Source organism: Ipomoea triloba, chromosome 10, assembly GCF_003576645.1.
Source record: "Ipomoea triloba cultivar NCNSP0323 chromosome 10, ASM357664v1".
Lineage (NCBI taxonomy): Eukaryota > Viridiplantae > Streptophyta > Magnoliopsida > Solanales > Convolvulaceae > Ipomoea > Ipomoea triloba.
The window spans coordinates 23,650,309-23,662,667 of NC_044925.1; positions in this window are offsets into that span (position 1 = coordinate 23,650,309).

Genomic DNA, 12,359 nt, shown 5'->3' on the forward strand with positions numbered 1-12,359 from the left:
AACAAATAAATTGATGTGTCTACAGACTAAAATTCAGATTTGAGAGGCGTGTACAAAGACAAGAATAAAAGCAGCATCATATCATAACATATCGGCATTTCTTCGTCGTTAGTTTAGTGTCAACGTAAGCCACCCATGAATGGTTCATCTTCTTTTTCTTCTTCTTCATATAGTCGCCATTATCATTCATCCATATTAGCATCGCATGTGCCACATTGCTGTCCTCTTATTCACACTAATAAATATTTTGGATATTCATATTATGTATATGAAATATCGTATATCTCTTTTAGTTTAATCTGTAACTATAATTTGAGTCTTGAAATTCAATTGTCTCAAAATTTATTAAGAAGTACTTGTGTAGATTTTATGACTATGTCAATTAAATGGTCGGTCAATAATATTATCATTCGAAACGAGTATAAAATTGCTAAGAATTGCAAAAATCGGTATTAGATTTCAAAAAATTGTATATATATACAAGTTGGAGCATTAAAAGTCCTTGGCCAAATTAGGAAAATAAATCCCTAAAATCTAATTATTGATTACAAGTTTATTAGATTTCAAACATGACGGAATCTTCATAAAATACGATAATAAATCACTCCAAAATAGCTATTTCGACAAATAAGAAATCATGTCTAGAACACAAGAATTGACTGCACCGATATTGACTATTCGACCAAAGACAAGGTCCTAACAAGCCGAGGATGACCATAGGACTCTTCAACTTACCAATCAAGTATAATTATTCTCGATGTGTGGTTCTTGTTACTTAACTAAGAAACTTTTAATTATTTATTTTGTTGTCTTTTTATATTATGTAATAAATTAAAATTGATATTATGTATTTAATAATATATTTAATAAAGCTTTTAAACTTGTGCAATGTATTAGCTAAATCAAAGTAGTGGATTAAATAATATCAAATCAAAACTGTAAATAGTTGTGTTAATTTGTGTGAAACGAATCAACCACACAAATAAAACAATAAAACCACTAATAAATTGTTGTTGTTAAATATGATGGTTTTGGAATAAAGGTAAAAAACGAAAATAAAATCCCAAGGCATGAGTGTGGCAGATGAAAGCAACATTTGGCGATACTGAATTAATGGAGAGACTGGGGCCCACTAGTGGGACACAGTCTGTCTCTTAGCTTGCTCCACGGGCAACATCTCCCTTTCCCTCTTCACCTATTATAAATAATTATTAATCCTAGAGATTAGTGTTAAATTGAATGCCATTATTTAGAATTTTAGATATAATAATTATGGGATTAGGGTGCGTGGGGTTTAGGTTGAGACGTTGAGTGGCCTAATTAAGTTGACCAATTATGCATGAGTGCTAATCACTTAATAAATTACCTAGTAGTCAATATTAAAACTTGTAACTTTTTTTTTAAAGATTTAAACAAATATATATAAATATAATCAATTAAACCTTAATTATATTATTATAAATGTGACGGCATATATTTAGAAAAAATAATAAATATACTCTCAGTTAAGTTAAATATACAATATTATTTATAATTAAGTGAGGTAGACATATAAAATGAGAGGTTGGTTGAATATTGTAGACAAAATGATGGAAGGCCTAGCCGCCTAGCAATAGCAGTATAGGATGGTGCTTATCTCATCTGATTATTTTAAATATAAATTTCTATGTCAAAGATTATGAGATTATCCGTAGTTTTTTGTCCAGGCGTGTTTTCGAGAAGGACGTTTAAGCCGTGACGATAAGCCGGAACATTATTTTTTTTTTAAACAAAAAATTATTATTATTGTTTTCTTCGGATTCATGAAAACGACATTTCAAAAAGGTTAGTGTGACGATTTTTATTAAATAAAAATAAAATTAACATACAAATGTCACGAAATTACATGGCCGCTGATGTGGACTTCCAAAGAGAGTAGATTAGCGGAGGCATTTTAGTGACAATTGAGGATAATCATAGTCAAACGTGCATAATTTTTTATTTAAATATAAAAGTTACAATTATTTTGTCAAAAATCATTTAAATATCTTTGTTTATTTCACTTTTTTTTAGTGAAAAAAAAATCCACATCAACTATTTAAGGGTGTATAATTAGTAAACTCCGCTCTTATAAAATAACTCATAAATCGTACAAGATGATTAATTTCACTATGAAGATTATCTGCTATAAGACTGACCGAGAAAGCGTTGGTATTAATTAAAACTGTGACAATCAAGATACGATAACTATTTTCTACCCAATAGGGTACTAGATCACGCTTTTGGGTTACAAAGTTTTATTTATTTATTTTTAGGATTTATCATTTAGGTATATGGATGATCGCTTGGGACATTTGGTTGAGAGACTCTGAGCTTGAGTGTTTATAACAATTAGTTTGGTCAAAGCTATGTAATTAAGTTCTGTTGTATCTACTAATTAATATAACATCACAAGTGTACAAAGATAATGAATTGTATCACAACTGCGCATCTTAAACAATGTATAAATTTATATTTGCGTGTGTGTTTTATTATTAGAATTTATATTTATATATTCAAATTAAAGCTTGTGAGAATTATGACATAAAAGTTTTAGTTATTTTAAAACTTAAATTGTTAGATGAGAAGACAATAAGGTAACGCAAGAAGGAAATAGACTAGAATACTAAAATAAGGTTGTTGTCAATCAATGTAACTTATGTAGGAAAAACTTAAGTATATATATTTGACTATAAAAATGTGTGGCCGGTTATTATTATTATTATTATTATTGTTGTTGTTGTTGTTGCTGTTGTTGTTATTTGTTGGTGGAGGAGGAGGAATAGGGCTTGAGCCCAAGGTTAATTGCGTCAAGAAGTAGAGATCCAAGAGTTAATTGGATCTGGAGAATAAACGGAACCAATGACAAGGTTTTTGGGACTTAGACTAGAAGAGAAGGAAGTTAGGGATGTAAATTAAATTGAATAGATTTAAGGGGATTGAGGTGCAAATGCCGGTGAGATGGGGTTTGAAGTGGGAGAGGGCGAAAAGTATAGGACCAAGTGCAACACAACATAAAATCCAGGATAGTAAGGTGTAATGATAAGAAAAGTAAGCTAAGTAGGATAACCTTTGTTGATTTTTCGCCAAGAAAGCTAGGGGACATTTTGGCCAACCGCTAGGCTAGGGCTTTGGCTAGGGACAGTGGAGGGTCATTAGCTTAACGCCTTTTAACGCCCATATTTTGCAATGAGAGAATTATGATGAGAAAATGAAATTTATTGGGAGATGATTAATAGGAAAGTAAAGTAGAAATTTTAAATTCAATTATTTGGTTGGTTGAAATAAAATTAATAGAAAATTTTGTTTTCTAGTATTTGGTTTGCATGAAAATTGAAATGAAATAAGTAGCTAGTAAATTGTCCAAAAATTTCATTAGTAATAATAATAATAATAATAATAATAATAATAAAAAATAAATAAATAAATAAATAAATTGCGAATTATTTTTGTCCTAACAATTCTATTTTTCTTTTTAACCTCCATGAAATTAAAAACTTCACCGAAAGAGTTAGGAATTCTAAAGAATTCAAATTACACCGAATTTTAATTAATTTCCTTTAACAAAAAATTTTCCTTTTCTAAATTAGAAAAAAGATAAATTTAAATTTCACCTAACTAAACGCCCCGTTACATCAATCCGCTCTATGTAAATTCATGAAATCATGATAAAATTGTACAAAGTTTGATAAGAAATATGGGTCGGTACCATTTTCCCACGTCTTCCATTTTCTCTATTTCACATTGATGAAAAGAAATTCGCCCCTTTTTAAATTCCTTTTTTTTGGTACATACCAAGCAAAACGACGAGGTAGCGAAAAGCAACAAAACATCATTGACATTTGGGGTCTCCGATAAGGCCCTTTTTCTCCGCCATCACACTGCTCCTCTTTACGTCCATAAAATCCGATCCACTCATTCATTCCCATCCTCCATAGCTAGCTAGCTAGCTAGCTACTATGATATTCTTCTTTAATATGCCACTAAATCTGTGTGCTTTGCACTAAAAACACCAGAAATAATGCAGAATCTGTTGTGTCGGTCCTAGGTTTTCAATTGCTGCAGAACAATATGTTGTGTCGGCACTAGATCCATTTTCAACGCTGTGGATACACGGTGTTCCGCCTGCATTATGAATATATATAGGTGATTTCGAGATATAGCTCAGTAGTTGAAAGATTGAGCATAAGAATAATGTTTGATTAAATACTAGAATCATAATTCTTAATGGGAGATGATGAAATATTAAAGGAAAAAAAAAAAGTGTTGAGATTCACTAGAATAAGAAATAATAATAATGACAGAATGCAAAATTTACGTAGTTTGGCCATGTGTCTTAACACTTTTGTGTAAACCCACAAGGTGGTTTGGGTCTTTTTCTGTCTGTTTAATGGTCTAAGTCTATCCGATTAATCCTAGTTCGCTCTAAAAGGCATAGGAACTGGTCTAAAGGAAATTGTCACTTGTAGGAATCGAATAGATTATCTTAAATTTCTTCTCTATAAAAAAGTTTCTTTGCCACTTGAGATACAACTAATGTGTTTATAGGCATCTATCCCTATACAGAGTGACGAGTAGCGTGTTTAAACCTATGGATGTATAGATAGCATAGCTTGAAATTCCTAGCTATTTGGCATGAAATTTGTGTGGTTTGCAATTACAACACAGCGTGAAGATTATGTTATGTCGGTACTAGATTTCCAGTTAGGTTGTTACAGAGCAAAATGTTATGTGGGTACTAGATTTTCAACGCATGCAGTGGATCGTGTTCCGCCTGCACTATATATGGCTTTGTCTTCCTCTTCGTTTTTCTACGTGACTAGTCCTATTCTGACCAAACTTCTAAGCATATAATTCAACTCATATGCATACCCACACTTTTGTAAACTTTGACTTCCACATTTAGATTGGTTTGTACGAAAGTGGAGATGGAGACTGTTTATTTGATGTATAACAGTTTTTGTTTACAAAAATGTGTGACGGGTTTACTTAACCTAATAAGGTACTAAGATATATATAGTAGGTTAGTACATAAAAATTTACAAGCACAATATTTAGGCGAAAATAATATATAGTTGTGTATGAGTTACAATATTATTAATTTAAGTATTTTTTTTGATCAAGTGTATTGCACAATTATTTGTGTAAAATGTTGTAAAGATACGGTTTTATAAAAGTAGGATCTATGTTTCATATAAAAAATTCTGATTTATATTATATTATAAAAGTGTTTATAAGAACAATGGCGAGGTAATGTCTTCAAAAGTGATGCCTTGTTTGCCGTAGCACAACAGTGGCTTATGCATTGCATATAATACTTTTGATGATGTTGGTTATCTTACCAGATAAATAGATAGGTATTCTTAAACCCCCTATGAATGTGGATTTAGGCCAAGGCTCGAACTGTTCCTGTATACTCTTTTACTTAATTTTGATTTGAGCCTATTGAATTAGTGTGGTACTGGCAAATTGTATACAATATAATGATTAACTTGATGCAATATTGAAAACATAGCATAGCACACTATGCTTCTAAAAATATTGATACATATATAAAAGTATGATGGGATTATTAATCAATCAAAGTTGTGAACACAAAGTTTGTAGATATGATTACTTTCTTATCTTTATTCATATCTAAATTAAATAATGTCAATATGTCATTATATCTACTTGTATTAAGGCAATGAAAATGGATGAATAAGTATAATGATTAATGGATAATAACCACTTGTCATGGAACAAGGACATATGAATTGAAGACCCCCAACCTAATAAAAGGTGCTTTGCCACACATTCAACCACCTCATCCATCCCACATTTAATTTCATTTTTCATTTTCCAAAGGGTAGGGCCCAAAGAGGTAAAGATCCTAGTATGTATCATAGCTTGAAATAGCCCACATTTTTGTCCCCAATCTTTGATGAAAAAAGGGTGTGGGTCCATCATCATGGGAAAAAATGGGAAGGAAGTTGTCAAACTTGGGTGGCATTATATCCACATTCATAGGGGGTTTATTTTTCCACATTAAAATTGAATAGGTGATAGGTGATAGGAGGGGACAAAAAACCAAGAATTAATGCATTGGGCCAATACAAGATTTGGAAACCTAACATTGTGGTGTTAGTGTACGTGGTCAATACACTTCCCATCACCTTCAATTTCATTTCATGGTTGATTTATTATTCTTTAATTTATTGTTCATCTCCCACTCCATTTTGAAGTAGACCCTACGCCTAAACCCATAGTCCACTATTTCACACCCATGCCCGCGTGAAATGCATTTTGATCAACAACTTTTTGATAATGTAAATTTTGAAAATGATAGAGTTATTGTTTGTGTGATGTGTCACCATTTTAAAAGATTAGAGCAATCACGCTCATCGTATTTTTTACAAGTGTTTTTGTGAGTTTTGTCAGCTTTTGAGATGTGAGAAATTGAAAATAATTTGTTTTAAATAAATTTTAGGATGGGGCACCAATTGACGGTACATGAAACGCAATTGCAGCCCACACAACTCACGTTTCTTCTATTAAAAAATCTCAAAAATTGTGCCTAAAAACCTCATTTGCATAATAACCTCACACACACTCACTTTAATCTCTCATCCAACAAAAGAGAAAATTTAATGAAAAACTCAAAAAAGAAATCAATGGTGTTGCTCTTGTAATGTAACTATTTTTCAAGCTAAGTATGGGTACATTTTAGAAATGAAAATTGGAAAGATTAGAAGAACGGAGAAATAGAAATATGAAGCCAATAAGTATTCATTCCATAACAAAGTTATACTTTATATACATTAAATTAGATTACATTAAATACTATTCCATTAATCTACACTAATAAGAAAGATAATATATCGAATGAATTGTTCACTAATATCTATAATTTCTCAAGCACATTCTCAACTTTCACAATTTCAACCTAATACATATTTCTTATCCCATAAACCTATAACATGAGGTTCCCACTCTCCCATCATATCCATAACAATACGTTTGGTTCACAGAATAGGGGTATTTATGTCTTTTAAATACATTCCATTTTTAACCCTTAAACCAACCAAACACTACAATAACATTTGTAAAGTTTATTCTTTCAGTAAATCAAACAATATAATACAATTAATGTTTTATTCCTTTCCTATTTGAATTCTCATAGTATATTATTCATATTCCCTTAAAATTCATTATGTGAACCAAATATGTTGTAAGAGACATGATTGTACCATATCGTGATTGATTGACTACCAATTTATGAAGTTGCACATTAAGTTTTCATTTGAATTTTCACTTTTACATTGTGATATGATAATAACAACTTTTTATATTCATTAACTGCATGTGAATTGACAGGTTTTATCCAAGTTAAAAATAATTCAAAGATTGTGGAGTTATTCAAATTTTATAAATAAATCAAAAAATATCAGAAGAATTTGAAGTTTTGATTAAGATCCGATCGAAATCCAAGTATTCATTTGTTTGCATGTAAGGTGGGGTGGAGATATAGGAGTCAATGGCACATTCTAGCTAGGTTAGTGATCTTGATAATGCATGTGTCACTTGGAATGGAAACTTTGTGATTTGTCAATTAATTAAATTAGTGGAAGGAAAATAAGGGTGGAGTGGGACAAAAGGGAAAGGGAAAGTTGCTTATTTGATAGTTGAATCCAAATAAATGTTTGAAAAGAGTGTGAGAGGGAGAGAGAGATTAAATGGATAGAGAAAACAAATCCAAATGGTCTTTCTTGTGACATTTGACAAACCATTGATGCACCCATCATATCATTTCCCCCCACTTGCAAAACTTACCCATAACATCATTATGTTTTGCAATTTTCAACTTGTAATTTACCTTAAATTTCATATTCAAACAGCATACCTCAACCACCCAACAATCAACGGAACTTCGGCCAACATGTCCTTGTTTTTTTCTTTGGAATTCACCTAAACAACATTGACTTCATACTCTTCCTTACAAAAAATAAAAGTAAATAACCTATATTTTTAACTTGGACAATTGTACCCTAGATACTAAATGATTCTAGATTCTCTCACTGCATGTACATTTTTACATACAAGAAGTCTAATCAGTCACTTGAATTATATAATAAAGAATTTTTATCCATATTCATGTGATCTAGTAATTTTCCTCCAAAGAATATCGCCTGAGAAATCTTTTGATAAGTTCGATAACCAAACCATTAATTATAAAGAAGAGCTCGCTTGAAAAATCTATCCAAGAAATCACTAGTATTTTACGATAATTTGATGTTAGCGGATAAGAATTTGTGTTAGTAATTTTGATCAACAAATTATGTTAACGGTTTGTCAATCGATAATTGATAAATTATATGATTACAATTAGCAATTAGCATATAATTTGACTTATTTTGGCATGTGTACTTAGTTTACAATAACAATTAATTAATTAATTAATTAATATATAAAAATTATACTAAAGTAATGACTTTATTTACCTATAAATTTATTTTAAAAATTAAAAATTAAAATATATGAATATGAGTGTCATTTATAAGATCTCAATTAGAGTTTTTTACTGATATATTTTTTATACATTAACTTTATTTGTACAAAACAAAAGTAAAAATAATTTCAAGTTGAGAAAAAAATAGGGATGTGTTTGAATGTATATATGTTGCTACATGCACCATTGTCCATGATATAACTATTGTATTGACGAGTTTTTGGTCGGACTTTCCCCAAGTAAGAATTTGACTCTAACAAGTATGACCTAAGCCAAATTTAAATTAGTTTGATAGTAGTAAAAAAGTTGGATGCCATATGCATAAAAATAAAAATATAACACCGTCTTCCAATTCAACTAGTTATGTTCATCAGAATGAAAGGTCGCATATAAGAACAATATAGTTGAGTCTCAGTTTAAACTCTCATCTTATGCTTAAGAAATTTAATTATTTGTTTATTTTTCACTTGATTTAACATATTTCCGTAGATAATGTAAGATATGAAGTTAGGAATTATTATAAACTCGGTTGTAATTGGGCTGTCGTAGCATTATATGGACCTACTGGCAACGGATTTCATGGGGGAAGAAAATGCAGCAAGATGTTCCAAAATGGGCCTATATCGTGCATTATAGGCCTATTTTTTTTATGGAATTATGGGCCTAATTTTTAAACCTACAATCATTATTGTGTAGATCATATTATCAAATAATGTACATTTAGTACATAAATAATTTACTTTTAATATATTTAAAATGTATATTGTATTCAGGAAAAGTACATTATTTGAGTACTGAAAGTACATTATTTTGTATTTATGCAGAATTTATTGGATTTTATCATTACAATTGACAAAGGAATATCCTCATAATTAGGTGCCGAAGTTAATACGACATTATTTTTTACAGCTGTCGAATTTTTATTTTTATTTTTTTGGATGAAGAATGAATAACGAATAAATTATTATTATTTCTTTTTTTTTTCTTATAAAAAAAAGGAGAGAATTGAAAGTTTTTGTTGTGCCTTCATGTGCAGTATGAAGAATTCACTGCCTTCATGTGCCTTCATGTGCAATCTAAACTCAAACATTGCTGAACAAATTACAATTTTCGACTACCAGAAAGTTGTCATCAGTAATTTCTGGCCACTAAACTAGAAAAAAATTATTTATTATCAACTATACTAGGACGATTTTGTTTTATATATGATTACATATGATTTATGGTTACACATACATCATGTGAATAATAAATAATTGATTCTATATTGTTTTGGTGATTTTCTTTTGAAGGTGTTGGAGGTTGGAATTATAGTTCATTCAGTGGTGATTGGGCTCTCTGTTGGACCTACAAGCAACACTTACGTCATCAAAGGACTCATAGCTGCCCTTTGTTTCCATCAAAAGTTTGAAGGAATGGGACTTGGTGGCAGTATTCTACAGGCAAAACCTCAATCTTTTTTTTTTTTTTAAACTCTTGTTACACATTACAAATTCACATTCACTACTCGAGGGGCTGGTAGATGTACATTAGTAAACTCAATCTTGTAACCCTAGACTGCAAATGGCAAGGAAGTAAACCCCGTCTAGGCTTCCGGGCCTTCTTAAACCAAGAAAGTTAATATTAGGACGCTCATGTTGGGTGAAAAAATCAAAAAGGACAACAGTCTGATCGATCCGTTTTGAATTAAGAACTTGGAAGTTAAAAGTTAGATGTGACACTAATAAAATGTGGATGTTGATTGAATGATGAGCAGGCTGAGTACAAAGTATTTAAGAAGGCAGCCATGGCATTTTCTTCGCAGTGACAACCCCATTTGGGATAGCAGTAGGGATAGGATTGTCCAACACGTACAGAGAGAACAGCCCTCATGCTCTCATCACCGTTGGATTGCTGAATGCGGCGTCTGCTGGCCTTCTGATCTACATGGCTTTGGTTGACCTTCTAAGCTGCAGATTTCATGGGCCTAAAGTTGCAGAGAAGCATCAAGTTACAGATGTATTGTTTGGCTGCGGGGTTTCGGTAAATTATTGCATGGACCATGGCACACACAGCTGTGTGGGCCAAAAATAAAAAGTACATTATTTTTGTACTGAAAGTACATTATTTTTGTATTGTAGATACATTATTTGATAGTATATATCAAATAATGTACCTTCAGTACAAAAATAATGTACCTACAATACAAAAATAATGTACTTTCAGTATAAAAATAATGTACTTTTTATTTTTGGTCTGGACCATGGTCCATGCAATAATGATTGTCTTTGCAGGTTTCTGGGTGTTGCCGGGATGTCTATTTTGGCCAAGTGGGCTTGACACAATAATTTTGAAAAAAAAAAAAAACCCAACAAATTGGAACATTTAAAGTGATTTTTTTTTAATGTTTTTGTTTTTCAATGTTGTCTTAGTTGTAGATCAAACTATTGTGAGTTTAGTTTTTGAGAATCAAATAAATTATTCTTTTTTGTTATTTTCTTAATGTTGTGTGTAGGGTTTTTGATTAGTTGTGAAATTTTCAATCATGATGAGAATTTAAAGAATTTTTTGTCTGTATTTCTAACCACTAGTCCAAAATAGTTATTAACACTAACCACTTTTGAGTAACATTTTAAAATAAAAAATTGTTTGAATATATAGGTTGCTGACTTGTTTCCAAAATTTCTAATCATTGATGACCAAATTACAAATATGTTTCTATTGAAATCTAGTAGAAATATGACTATTGGGCTTCTCTGATCTTCACGCAACATGCAAATAACTATTTATTTATTTATTATATTTATTTAAAATAAAAAACAAAATATTATATGTCTTGATCCAAGCTATGCTCCTGGGTTTTGTCCCTTTTTAGTGCTAATAATTAAATTTATATATTGTGCTTAAAATGTTGTATATTATATTTTAACTTGACAGAATTATTCTAGTTCTGTACTTCTGTTATTTATAGCTTCATTAGACTCTTGTCATTTCCAAAAAAAAAGAAAAAAAAAAGACTCTGTCAAGATTTGAATTAATAATAATTGGGAGGAAAGATTTGAATTAGTAATAATTAAGGAACATTTATTAAAGCAATATTCTGATATAATACAATAAATCATAGTATATTTATTAGTCTTTTTATGAATTTTATTCTAAATTTATTAGCTCATATATTTAAATTAGTTTCCTTTTCTTTTTTAATTATAAATATAAATTATATGGTAATAATTAATTTATGATATTTACCGAATTGTATCTTTTTTCCAAACATTAAAATTATATTCCACAAGTATACCGTGATGGGTTATATATATATATATATATATATAATTTTATTTATTTAAATAAAAACTATTATGGAAGTAAGCTTGCGTGCCCATCAAGCCGCAATCCAAATGAGGTGAGTTGGTGTAAAAAGAAAAAAATTTATTTGACACGTGGATCTTGCAAGCTTAATCATAAAAGTCCACAGAATTTATAGTTTACTGCGTGACGAATCGACCAGCGTTGACACTCATATTTTAACCCAAGCATGTTACAATTATTACTTATTAGGTCAAGTTAAGAACATAATTTTGACTAGGATTGATGAAAACGAGTGCAAAACATTGAACCAAGCATGTTGCAATTATGTATGAACAAGCTTATTAAAGAGTATAATTAAGGTAGACTATAGGCACAGAATAGAAAGGTGCAGTGATATAGACAAAAAATTCAAAATAAAATTAGTATAGAAAGGAATCTTTGTAGCTGGTGCGACCACCACAACAACAGCTTTGCACCAAACCTTATCTACCACAATAATTTAACGAATATAAGGTTTACGGACCAATAGACAAAACGACAGTCCATAAGTTTGAGTTGGTACAAC